Source organism: Polypterus senegalus, chromosome 5, assembly GCF_016835505.1.
Source record: "Polypterus senegalus isolate Bchr_013 chromosome 5, ASM1683550v1, whole genome shotgun sequence".
In the NCBI taxonomy this organism is placed as follows: Eukaryota; Metazoa; Chordata; class Cladistia; order Polypteriformes; family Polypteridae; genus Polypterus; species Polypterus senegalus.
The window spans coordinates 129,398,914-129,413,694 of record NC_053158.1 but is presented as its reverse complement, the minus strand read 5'-3'; positions in this window follow the sequence as shown (position 1 = coordinate 129,413,694).

Genomic DNA, 14,781 nt, shown 5'->3' with positions numbered 1-14,781 from the left:
ATGGCGCAGATCGCCACCACAGAAAACCAAGAAAAGAAACAGAAGAGAGAGTAGGGGTCAGTGCGGATTTTAGAGCCACCATGAATAGTTATTATAATGAATTGAATATACAGAGTATCAGGATTAAATGAAGATGAAGTTATCAGATAGCCATGTTAAAGTAATGTGTTTTTAGTAGTTTTTTAAAGTGCTCCACCGTATCAGCCTAGCGAATTCCTATTGGCAGGCTATTCCAGATTTTAGGTGCATAACAGCAGAAGGCCGCCTCACCACTTCTTTTAAGTTTTGCTCTTGGAATTCTAAGCAGACACTCATTTGAGGATCTAAGGTTACGATTTGGAATATACGGCGTCAGACATTCCGATATATAAGATGGAGCGAGATTATTTAAGGCTTTGTAAACCATAAGCAGTATTTTAAAGTCAATTCTGAATGACACAGGTAACCAGTGTAATGACATCAAAGCTGGAGAAATGTGCTCAGATTTTCTTTTCCTAGATAGGATTCTAGCAGCAGCATTCTGCACTAGTTGCAAACAATTTATGTCTTTTTTGGGTAGCCCTAAAACTGATGACTGAAAGCAAAAGCGTGAACTAATTTCTCAGCATCTTTCAATGATATAAGAGGTCTAACTTTTCCTATGTTTAAGTGAAAAAAATGCTGCCCTAGTGGTCTGATTAATATGGGATTTAAAATTTAGGTTACAGTCAACAGTTATTTACCTCCATCTTGACTTTTAATCCTAATGCATCAAGTTTATTTCTAATAATCTCATTGTCTCCATTATTGCCAATCACTAAAATTTCTGTTTTCTCTTTATTTAGCTTGAGAAAATTACTATTCATCCAATTAGAAACACAAGTAAGATATTGTGTTAGTGAATTAACAGCGTCTGGGTCATCAGGTGCTATTGATAAAGACAGCTGTGTGTCATCAGCATTGCCGTGGTAACTCACGTTGTGCCTCGAAATAATCTGACCTAACGGAAGCATGTAGATTGAGAAGAGCAGCGGACCCAGGATAGAGCCTTGTGGAACACCATATAGGATATCATGTGTCTTTGAGTTGTAATTACCACAACTAACAAATAATTTTCTACCTGCCAGGTAGGATTCAAACCAATTTAAGACCGTGCCAGAGAGGCCCACCCATTGACTAAGGCGATTTCTAAGAATGTTGTGATCAATGGTGTCAAATGCGGCACTCAGATCTAAGAGGAATAGAACATATAAATGGCCTCTGTCTGCATTCACTCGCAAATCATTTACTACTTTAACGAGTGCAGTTTCTGTGCTGTGATTTGTTCTAAAACTCGACTGAAATTTATCAAGAATAACATGTTTATTGAGACGGTCATTTAACTGCATAATGACTGCCTTCTCTAAAATTTTACTTAAGAAAGGCAGGTTAGAAATGGGTCTAAAATTTTCAAAAGCAGAGGGGTCAAGATTATTTTTCTTGAGTGGGGGTTTAACTACAGCAGTCTTAATGATGAGTTTACAATGTCAAGAATATTATCAATTAGCACGCCTGATAGTTCTTTGAAAAAACTTGTTGGTATTGGGGTCAAGGACACAGGTGGAGGGTCTCAGTTGAGAAATTATTTTATGTAAATCAGGTACATCTATCCTGGTGAAAGAATTTAAATTGTTTATAACGGAGTACTGGGGCTCAGGAGGATCTGCAGTGTTGGGGAGATATACTATATTATTTCTAATATCATTTATTTTTTGATTGAAGAATACTGCAATACCGTCACAGGTTTCACTGGAGGTATTTTGGAGGCATTCCTTTGAGTTACCTGGGTTTAGCAGACGATCAATCATAGAGAATAAGATTCTGGGATTACTAGCATTGTTATTTATAATCTTAGAGAAATAGCAGTGCGTCTCAAGATGGACTGTGTTATTGTATTCTGTTATTTTATCCTTCAATATTTCATAGTAGATAGTTAAGTTTAGTTTTCACCCATTTATGCTCAGCTCTCCGGCATGTTCTCTTTAAATTAAACAGTCTTTGGGTCTTCCATGGTATAACAATGCTAGAAGATTTTTTAACTGTCTTTTCAGGTTCATCTATGTCAACAGCAGCTGTTATCTTAGTATTAAATTTTTCCACCTTATTATTTTCATTATCCTCACTATTATAGTTATCATGACGGTCATTAATGGACTGTCCTATGTCTGGATCCTTTCCTTAGACCTACTTGCCTTGCCACTCCATCAGGTGCATACATTTACAGAAAGTATAGTTTTAAGTATCATTTAGGTACACATGATCTTCTATTGCACCAAGGTCACATTTCAAGGAGGTCAAATAAGGTAATATTTGAAATAAAAACTAAAAATTGATCGATATATGTCAACATTTTGCTTTCATTTTGTTAAGTGCATTACATGAGTAGATATATACCCTGTTTAATTTTTTTAAATGGAGTAAATTAATCTAAAGAAATAAGGATGCACACACAGAAAAAAAAGGTCATAGAAGATTACTACAGTATATAAACATACTCAAGTCATAGAGTGTCTGTGCTGGGAATGAAGTGTGGGAAAAATAAAAGAACAAAGCAATAGCAGTAGCAAAACCACCAAATGTTAAGAAAGACAGTCACATAGGTAAGTGAACTGAAGAAGAAAAAATAAAAAGTTAAGGAAGCACGCATAGACCTGGAAGCATTTGAAAGTTTCTTCACTACAGGCAGAGAAATTATGTGAATACCAAATGGACAAATACAAAGAGATAGTATTATAAGTGTTGGTATTACAGGTTGAGCATCCTTAACCTAATAATGCCTGAGATAAGTATTTTGGATTTCAGAATATCTGCATATATATATATATATATATATATATATACAGTGGTGTGAAAAACTATTTGCCCCCTTCCTGATTTCTTATTCCTTTGCATGTTTGTCACACAAAATGTTTCTGATCATCAAACACATTTAACCATTAGTCAAATATAACACAAGTAAACACAAAATGCAGTTTTTAAATGACGGTTTTTATTATTTAGGGAGAAAAAAATCCAAACCTACATGGCCCTGTGTGAAAAGTAATTGCCCCTTGTTAAAAAATAACCTAACTGTGGTGTATCACACCTGAGTTCAATTTCCGTAGCCACCCCCAGGCCTGATTACGGCCACACCTGTTTCAATCAAGAAATCACTTAAATAGAAATGCCTGACACAGAGAAGTAGACCAAAAGCACCTCAAAAGCTAGACATCATGCCAAGATCCAAAGAAATTCAGGAACAAATGAGAACAGAAGTAATTGAGATCTATCAGTCTGGAAAAGGTTATAAAGCCATTTCTAAAGCTTTGGGACTCCAGCGAACCACAGTGAGAGCCATTATCCACAAATGGCAAAAACATGGAACAGTGGTGAACCTTCCCAGGAGTGGCCGGCCGACCAAAATTACCCCAAGAGGGCAGAGCCGATTAATCCGAGAGGTCACAAAAGACCCCAGGACAACGTCTAAAGAACTGCAGGCCTCACTTGCCTCAATTAAGGTTAGTGTTCACGACTCCACCATTAAAAGAGACTGGGCAAAAACGGCCTGCATGGCAGATTTCCAAGACGCAAACCACTGTTAAGCAAAAAGAACATTAGGGCTTGTCTCAATTTTGGGAAAATACCTTGTGGACTGATGAAAAAAAAGTTGAACTTTTTGGAAGGCAAATGTCCCGTTACATCTGGCATAAAAGGAACACAGCATTTCAGAAAAAGAACATCATACCAACAGTAAAATATGGTGGTGGTAGTGTGATGGTCTGGGGTTGTTTTGCTGCTTCAGGACCTGGAAGGCTTGCTGTGATAGATGGAACCATGAATTCTACTGTCTACCAAAAAATCCTGAAGGAGAATGTCCGGCCATCTGTTCGTCAACTCAAGCTGAAGCGATCTTGGGTGCTGCAACAGGACAATGATCCAAAACACACCAGCAAATCCACCTCTGAATGGCTGAAGAAAACAAAATGAAGACTTTGGAGTGGCCTAGTCAAAGTCCTGACCTGAATCCAATTGAGATGCTATGGCATGATCTTAAAAAGGCGGTTCATGCTAGAAAACCTTCAAATAAAGCTGAATTACAACAATTCTGCAAAGATGAGTGGGCCAAAATTCCTCCAGAGCGCTGTAAAAGACTCATTGCAAGTTATCGCATACGCTTGATTGCAGTTACAGTATTACTGCTAAGGGTGGTCCAACCAGTTATTAGGTTCAGGGGGCAATTACTTTTTCACACAGGGACATGTAGGTTTGGATTTTTTTTTCTCCCTAAATAATAAAAACCATCATTTAAAAACTGCATTTTGTGTTTACTTGTGTTATATTTGACTAGTGGTTAAATGTGTTTGATGATCAGAAACAGTTTGTGTGACAAACATGCAAAAGAATAAGAAATCAGGAAGGGGGCAAATAGTTTTTCACACCACTGTATAATGAGATATCTTGGGGATGAGACTGAAGTCTAAACACAAAATTAATTTATGTTTCATATACACTTTATAAACATAGCCTGAAGATACAAAACTATTAAAAATATTGTATGAAATTATTGTATTTGAATACAAACGTCTCCACCTACGATGCTGTATTATGATTAAAATGTTACTGTACATGGAGAATAATCAAAAAACACAATGAATAATGCAGCTTTGTTTGGCAATGATAATGGCTGATAACAAACTGGTGCCAACACAGTGTCAGAGCCTACATTCCTTCTAAGCTGCACAGGTACTTTTGAACTGCCACGCAGGTGTAATTACACTGTGCACTTGTCCTGCCATGCAGCAATTTGAAAGTGCCACACATCCTTTATCACACCCATCAGCTTTTGCTAATGCTCCTATGGCTACCAAATCTCCACCATAAAGCTTGTTGTTAGTGTGTTGGTACACCAGATCCTGCATGAAATACTGAAAGTAACATCCCTGTCACTTGTTTAGTCTTGCTTCTTTCCACTTGAAATTCAAGCTAGGATTGAGGAAATCAGTCAGAAGTATTAAGTATCAGCTCATGTGTTATTCACATCTGCAAATCAGTAAAACAAATTTGAGGGAAAACTGCTCCGAACTCCATATGGGCAACTGAGGTCTTGTGTGGAATTTTCCACTTGTGGCATCATGTTAATCTTGAAAAACTTTTGGATTTTGAAACATTTCAGATTTTGGAATCTTAGATTAGGGATTGTCAACCTGTATTAACAATTAATACAGATGCTTAGAGAAGGTTATCATGTGTAAAACAGACAGTGTAGTTGTTTTAAACGTATATTTAAAATTCTGAATTTAAAAAGGGTTAAATATTTTAACATAAAAAAACAAAAAAGATAGTACAATGACAGAGTTTTATAATTTAAGACTTTTCACAGGCTTACTTTCAGGAGGTCTTCATCTGAAAGTGATGCCCAGCATCCCAGTAATACCTCAACTAGGGTCACTTAACTTGAAGCATTTAACCCGATTTATATATGATTGGAGGAACTCTCCCAGGTGTCCTTCATAGAGATAATGCACACTTTTAGAGTAGAATGGGAGGATACTCCTGTCCAAAAACAAAGAGAAAGTTGGGTCACAGCCATAATTGCACACTGTTCAGGGTATCCACACTCGGGTAAATCCAGTGTCATGCCACACAACTATTTTTAATTGCAGCCTTCATTTACATAATTTTAGTGAGAAGTGGCAAATCATGCCATGTGTCAGTGTTTACCAGTTGTGTAGTATGATACTGTGTTTCCAGCAACTCAATCATAGCAGTCAGAGACTCAAGAGGACAAATTCAAACTCAATATATATATATATATGGGATATGCCCTAGCACCAGAAGTACTTCTGAGTCATTGATAAATGAAGCTGCTCAATCTCAGCCAAGCCAGTCAGAGTCAAGTGGAAGAGGGCAAAGTTTTCCTGGAGTAGTGGATGGTGAAGGAAATGATTATTGTAAGAAATGAGCAAGCCTTTGCAAGGTATATTGATGCCAATAAACTGCACCTGGGAATGCATCAAGCTACGCTCCTTTGTGGGGCATCCCAACTGCTTTGTCCCTCATCACTGGCTTGCCTGCCCAATTCGGTCTTTCTAGCTCTGAAGTATCTTTCTTCCTCCCAGTTTTCCTTTTTCCTCCCTTGACCTTTTCTACTCATATATTTTATGAGTATGAGTATGCCTGGTGAGTGTAAGTGTAGTAAGCAAACTGCGGACCACTAACGAAGGATAGCCGTGCTGAGAGCTCTCATTCAATCATCCAATTCCCTCATTAAGTACTTTGTGACTGCTTGTTTCTCCCCCACACACGTACACACATGGAATCTGAGCCACAGTATTAAAAACAAATTGAACCTAACCACTCTGCTAACCAGGTCATGACTCCACTTTATCACAGGAAGACATATTCATGGGTTAATGGAAGACTGTTTATAGCAGAGAATGGAGGACCTCCATCTTTCATTTGTTTGGCTTACTCAGAGACTGACCAGGCTAGGAGCTCCTAGTCTGATTAAGCTTTGAAGCTGCTGTCCTATTTGATATTTAAAATGGGCTAAAATATGCAGACAAAAGATAATAGCCAATGTACCACCACACTGTAAGCATAACAGGAATGTAATCATTTACTTATATAAAAACAACAACAATATTTTGTTTGGTGGTAAGTAAAAATACTTAAATTACCAATTTATTGTTACGTAGCATTCTATTTCTTATGTCATTAATGAAACAAAATCTTCAGTAACAGAAAAGTTTGATAATGAAGGATAAGAGAGCTAAAGATATTAATGTAAAAGAACTTACTTTTAATGTGATGATTACCGTATTTGAAATAAAAATCTGCAGCCACTGCATCCATCTGGGATGGTGTTCAGAGACAGCTGATCACAGAAAGAAATATTTGCCTTTAATTGTAATTGATTTTTGCAAAAAAGAAATCCCTTTTTAGCTATCTAGAATTCCCTTATTATAATAAAGGTGTAAGAGTTCAACCGTTACTACTGCAAATAATAGTATCAGAGAAGTCTGTCACTGTAGTTGAGAAAATGACAGAGATAAATACTGTATAACAGTTTTGCTTAAAAGTTGTAAGACTCGCAACAAATAATATGGTCTCTGAAGAACAGTTGTGCACAAGCTAAGGTACATTAAAAGGAGTTTGTTATAACACTACTTGTTCAAATACAGAAATTTATCTTGGATTGATTTAAACAACTAAACAGAACTGTTGGCAACCTTGTTTTTCTTGCCATTAAATTTAATGTTTATAGTCTGGTTAGACTGAAGTTCAAGCATGACTTAACCAGTGACTGACTGACATCAAATACTTGCTAAGCCTCGTCTTGTGAGAAGAAGCAATACATTGCCTTTTATTAATGTGAATGAGTCACGTTTGAAGATCAATCTTCTTTTATAGCGGTTTGATTTTAGCATGAATAATAAAATCTACTTTGCACAAACTGACAAAAAAAGGTGGAGCAGTCTGACTCCTGATGTTTTTCATTGTATGGGATGGTTTGAGATTCACAGTTGTCCTTATATCATTTGGATTGCTTTCCTAATGAACACTAACTGCAGGATTTACAGACCTTACAGGCCATACCACACAGTCTTCATTAGTGTTAATGACCAATAACTCATGTTCAAAGTAGTAGACCTAACCCACATAAATCTGACAATATCTCAGTATAATACATTCAACTAAGATTTTATTACTACAATACTTTCAAATAAAAAGTGTATTAAACAGAAAATTTCTGTGAAACATGTAAAAGTAACCATTAAAAAATATCAATGTTGCCATTTTGCATAATATTACACTTAACTGCTTCTTTATTTTATCAGACAAGGATAATCGTATTTTGACTGTCAATAAACAAAATGATTTGCATGTTAGCTCATAGGAAGGGACATTATAAGCAAAAAGCAAAATTTGTCAGAAACACATAGTTCTGGATGTGCTCATCTAAGGCCAGTGTAAGCAGTTTAAACTTTAATTCACATTTGTAAATACGCAAGCCTAAAGAGTGAGTTATTTAGTTTTCCTTACAACTCAGTCACTCTGGTATACATTTTTTCAAAAGTGTTACATGCAGGACACAGGACAAACTTTAAAAATCAAAAAAAAAAAAAAAAATGTAATAATTTGCATTGAGAAGAATTTATATTGATAGCTTTCGCATCCAAGGGCATCTTGATATATAATATTTTTGGTTTTGCTACCAGGGGTGAGAATGTAGCTGTGATCTCTTTGGCCAAAAAAAAAGTTGGCAAGGTATCTCTGGCCAAGTGGAAAGTAGGTACACTCCAACGTCAAACACTGGCACTGTATCTGTTCGTGTTCAGCTCTGATGGGAGTGTGTTGCCCGCGTGGGGAGAAGAGCACATGTCTGTGATATCTCTGCCAATGAGCAGCTATCCTCTAAAACACATGTAGCTGAGATCTCTCTCTCAAAAACGTCAAACATTAGTCTTTAACAATCTCTAGATGATAATGTCTGCTGAACAAACAGGTATCGCTTCCTAAGTGGAGGTATGGTATGCTCCAACATTTGGTGAGGAGTAAAGCGACTCGAACGGAGGCTGGCACGTGAGTGAGAATGGCCCAGCCCTGCCCCACTCCCTATTTCTGAGGTCCCGCCTCCCCCTTGGCGCACAGCCTGTCTCTCTGATTTGTGCGAAAAAATCGGTGCCGAACTATGATATTTAGCACAACGAGAGAAGTTGAAAAATCAACTGGAATGTTCAAGCAAATTTTAGAAGAAAAAAAAACCTGATGTAAATCCATTAAGTAGTTCTCTTGTGAAAAGCGAACAGACAGACAGACAGGCATTGGATTTTATATAGAGAGAGATTTTATGCATTTTCATTGTTTTTGTACATGTTTTTATGCATTATAAAGGTTTATACAAACAGTCATCTGGGGTTTGGGAATGGATTAATCCATTTTACATTAATTCTTATGAGAAAATGGTTTCAGTTTTGAAACAAATCAGTGTCTGAACAGCCTTTAGGAATGAATTATGTTCGAGACTGAGATTCCACTATATAAGTAAGTCTATCACCCCACAGTATTCAGGGAGATTGCTATTCACCCCATTTCATTCCCTATAGGTTCCCCTACAAGTACGTTTATAAAGGGGATGCCAAATGCCTGTTGCTCTTAGTATTTGTGCTGTACATAAAATACACACATGCAAACGCACATCAAAATAGTATTCGAAAACAGAGTGCAAAACATGGTGATCCAAAAATCCTGCCAACCTGCACCAAGTGTATTAATGTGGAATTTTGCCTTAATGTGACTTCTTTATAGTGCCCCATGTGTACAGTTTTATCTGCACGTGGACAGCTGCTTTAAGCAAAGAGACATTACTTTAGCATAAGCAGACCAAAACGGTTAAGCTACACTTGTGCAACTCGCCAAAGAAGGTGCCCAATGATCGCTCTGCTACTATGGGAAAATGTTTTTTCCTCAGCTGCTAACCACTGTGGGAATATGGCAATCACCCACAATAGGTGCTCTTAACAATATACCTTGACCTAATCAAACAGCATAAAATTAATATTACTATAAAGCAACACTAATAAAAAAATTAAAAAAAAAAACAGTAAAACCAATGGTAGCAAAAGCAGAAAAATGTATTTGAAAAAGAGTCTTATTAAAAATACACAGAAAATAAATATGTCAGTTTCTCTGGACTATTCTCCTTCTCGGCTCTCTTGATTTTCTCTCTGCTACTCTGCTCGCCTTCCTTTCTTCCTGATCTGTCCAGTATGCACCCAAACTTAAAGGCCTAGCTTCATGTTGAATTAACAATAATTACAAGAATAATCAGTGTTTGCCTTTCTCAGGCTGTTTGTCCATTACAATGCTAATTACCGCAAGTCTAATAAATTATCAATCTGTTTTGAGATTCTAAAAGAGTGATCTAAAAGATATAAGGTTCAAGTCAGTAAAGATACAGAATTGAAATTCAATCTACTGCTATTGTTTTCAAATACACACTGAGTGTGTTTATAATGGGATTAAAGTGTCCAGAGTTAAAACATCCAAGGAGACTGTTCAAATAAAGTCAAAAGGTCCAGGTTTTCTAAATTTTGGCTTTTTAATCAGGTGTCTATATTGCTGGCAAGTTAATCAGTGCTAGTTTACACAGTTGACATTTTGAGTTCATTTTTCATTCTACTTTCTTATTTTATATATCGATTAAAAGACATTTCAGTATTGTGAGCTTTGAACATTAAAACTTCTTATTTGTATAGCAATACACTCCTTTTTGGTAGGCTTTTGTACTTTGTCCAAGTCATCGACGATCTGTTTTCCTTCATTTTATAGGATTCATGTGACTTTTGATTTTCTAATCTTCTTGGGCTGTCTTAGTTCCCTTCAGTTCCTGGTGGATCTTCAGGGGTGTGTTCACATCAGTATTGCCAGATTCTTCTTCTTTTGGCTGCTCCCATCAGGGGTTGCCACAGAGGATCATCTTCTTCCATATCTTTCTGTCCTCTGCATCTTTCTCTGTCACACTCATCACCTGCATGTCCTCTCTCACCACATCCATAAACCTTCTCTTAGGCCTTCTTCTTTTCCTCTTGCCTGGCAGCTGTGTCCTTAGCATCCTTCTCCCAATATACTCAGCATCTCTACTCTACACATATCCAAACCAACACAATCTCGCATCTCTGACTTTGTCTCCCAACCATCCAATTTGAGCTGACCCTCTAATGTACTAATTTCTAATCCTATCCATCCTTGTTACACCAAGTGCAAATCTTAGCATCTTTAACTCTGCCACCTCCAGCTGTGTCTCCTGCTTTTTGATCAGTGCCACCGTCTCCAATCCATATAACAAAGCTGGTCTCACTACTATCCTGTAAATATTCCTTTTCACTTTTGCCAATAACTGTCTGTCACAAATTACCCCAGACACTCTTCTCCACCCTGCCTGCATTCTCTTTTTTACCTCTCTTCCATAATCCTTATTACTCTTTACTGTTGATCCCAAGTATTTAAACTCATTTACCTTCACCAACTCTTCTCCTTGCATCTTCACCATTCCACTGACCTCCCTCTCATTTATACACATGTATTCTGTCTTGTTCCTACTGACCTTCATTACTCTCCTCTCTAGAGCATATCTCCACCTCTCCAGGGTCTCCTCAACCTACTCCCTACTATCGCTACAGATCACAATGTCATCAGCAAACATCATAGTCCACAGGGACTCCTGTCTAATCTTGTCTGTCAACCACCACTGCAAATAAGAAACGGCTCAGAGCCGATTCCTGATGTAATCCCACCTCTACCTTAAATGCATCTGTCACTCCTACTGCAAACCTCACCACAGTCACACTTCCTTCGTACATATCCTGTACAACTCTTACGTACTTCTCTACCACTCCCGACTTCTTCATACTATACCACAGCTGTATATACCAATACTGTATTTGACAGACTAAGGAAGAAGGACTAGGAGAACAGAGAAAAATAAAGTCTTAAAATTTCATGGCTACCAGTCTCTTTGCCATTAATTCCCACAGGCAGGAGTAGATGCTTGGCAGTGTCAGCAGAAAGATACAGAGAAGAGAAACATAATAGAGGAAACTAATGAACAAACAGCTGAGATTTGCACAACTAATAAGCAGCTCTAGTCAGGGTATGCTGGTGTAAAATAATGGGGTTTAAGATATACATTCTAAGATTATTAGGTCATTACAGAAGCATTTTACTGCTCTTTGGCACTGTAGCTAAAAGCTCAACCCTCCATTGTTGTTTTAGTAATCCTTGGAACCGCAAATCAACTGGCATGGATTGATTGCAATGTATATTCCTATATGCATGTAATAGTAACTTCAGAAAATACTGTAAATAGGGCCTAATCATTTAAAACTTTATATAAAAAAGAAGGGATCATAAAGTCAGCCTTAAACTTAACTGGAAACTAGTCAAAAAAAATAGGAACAATAGTCATGTAAGCATACTTCCTAGTTCCAATGAAGACTCTGGCAGCATTATTTTGCATTAACTGAAGTAACAAATAGAACAGTATGAACTACATGCAATAATAAATTCCACATTTACATGAAGAACATTGTTTTATTCTTCTTACTTAGAAAATTATTTTCCAGTAGTAATGAATTGAAAAAAAGATGTTTTTTGATAATGGTGTAATGTGTGTGGTAAAAGATGGACTTATGCTGATAAAAGTAATGTTTAGAGCTAATGAGGTAAAAATGTCAGCAGATTCCTGTCTGTATTATTTCCATCAATTAATAACCTTCCACCTTTATCTGAATTCAAAGACAAGTAGCTATCACTTATCCAATCTTTTAATTCTTTGGCATAATTAATAATGAACACAGATAGAGAAACATTGTTTTATATGAAAGACATAGCTTAGTATTATCTGCAAACAGATGAAAATGTGTTGTTTTTTTGTAACAAGTGAAAATAGTAAATGTTTGACTACTGAGCCCCAGAGGACACCACTTTTAACTTCAGAAGTTATTATTTAATTAAAAAGCTATATTTTCATGTTGGTATACAAAGTTAAAATTAATAAAATGGTGTTCACAGGCTGAGATACTGTCTGAAAATAGTAAACAAAATGTAAGCAATGCAAAAACCTGGAATGGTTTCTTATTAATTTTATCATTTAAGAAGTTTATCAAATCTATAATGCTAATAGGATTTTGCACAGCAGTTCAACTTTCTTCTTTGTTCTTGTCAATTTAACAGTTGTCTAAACAGGATGCACAGATTAATTCTTTTTTTATAAATTGAAAATTGAAAATACAGCAGGCCATGGAAATATCTGTTTTTAGACCTTTTAATATTTTCTGGTCATGTTGTTCTGAAGACCGATAATTCTGCATTCATGTGCTCTTGGACAGACAGTAGATTTTAGTTCAGAGTTGTAAATTCCATGTGAACACACTATAAACTCGATGACCCAAGTCACAAAATTTTGAACATAATAAATTCTACCCAAACTGTTAAGTTGTGATGTAGCACTGATCTTTTAACTTTGTAAATTGTAGAAAATAAAACATATCACCTTGTCAGTCACAAATGCAATTTTTTTGGTCAACTTGCATGTGGAGTAAAGTGATATTCATTCATTATGTTTATTTCATGAAAAAGGTTATTTATTTTTAACTGCTGTTTTTAAAGACCAAGGAAAAAAAAAAAAAAAATCAGCAGTGATCTCGTGTTTCCCTGAATAGTCCAACCAAAAACCCATGTGAATGTATTGAGGTCGGAAGGAGAAACATCACAACTCAGAGCTCCAAATGGTCTGAAAGCATGTGAACACACCATAAACGTGTTGCTTTCCAGCTATGCTTTATTTTTCAGCATTCTTACTTTAGATAAACAGTGGTCTAATTAAACAAAGTGAGTTCATTGTGCTCTACATGAGGCTACCCCAGGGCCTTTTTCATAGATATGCTACAATTATATGTCATCTGATCTACATTCTTTTCCAGAATAAAGTTAGAGTTTCTTTTTATTGTAGAGTTGCAATTTCATGCCACATGGTTATTGCTTTAATTTGTGATTTTATTTGTGAGGGCACAGATAAGTCAAACTTAATTAAATAATGATCAGAAATAATTTAATTTAGTAGAGAAATACATAATAATAACTTTGAATCTCAAAATCACCCATCAACATTATAGGATAATAATTTACAGCTAGGTCAAGTAAAATGCTGACAAATTAGATCAGGTGATCTATAAAATTAATACCTTAAATGTGCTGATTCTGTTCAAGTATTTAAAATGAACATCCCAAAATATTTTAAATGATCTAAATTATTTGGAGAAACAAGAAATTTATCATATAATATAAAAGGTTGTGTATTTTTTTTTAACCAAAGCAGCTTTATATCCCAAGTGAATGATTAGCAAATAGTATTTTGAACTAATGTTCTTAGACATGTTTTATATTATTTATGTTAATATGAATTGAACTACTAATACAGGTATCCCTAGTCAATTATCCAATTTTAAATTTAGTTCTAATAATGCGCTCCAGTCACTGGTTATTCATTGATTTGGATTGATATGAAATTTTGGGTAGCAGCTTCTACAGAATAGCACATGTGACAGATAATGGCATTTCATTTTGATCACCTTCCATGCAGGATGGTGTCCAAGCAAACACTGGGAAAGACTGATCACGTAAAGAGCTTAGCAAGAGGAGCAGCTGAAATAAAAATCAAAGAGAAGGCAAGAGATTGTCTGATGAGACAGCCAGATATAAATGATTGTCAAAACCAGAAAAACTTAAGCCAGCAATACATTAAGGGCCAAAACCCTATTATTAACTTGTTATACTTTTCCTAATTTCTTAATTTGTTTTTGTGTGCGTCTTAAGGCTTAAATGCCAGAAGCAGCACAGTTTCATCATATATATATATATATATATATATATCTCGTGTATATATCGTCTATATATATATATATATATATATTATGGAAGACTGCCGGCTTCCCAGGCCGGTCCGCACCCCCAGGCCGACAGGAGGAGCTCTCCCGACACCAGGATCGTGCCCCGAGGTCCAGCAGGGCCTTATGGACTCTGTAGTGTTTATACACAGCCCTGCTGGATACCTTGGGGACCACCAGGAGTCGCTGTGGGGGGACTTGTGGGATCTGTTGTGCCTTATGACCGAGTACGTCACAGTCACGTGATGGGAAGGAATGGCGTGCTCGGGTGATGTAAAAGACTGATTGCCCTGACCCGGAAGGAATAAGGAACTGTGGACTGCTGGGACAGTAA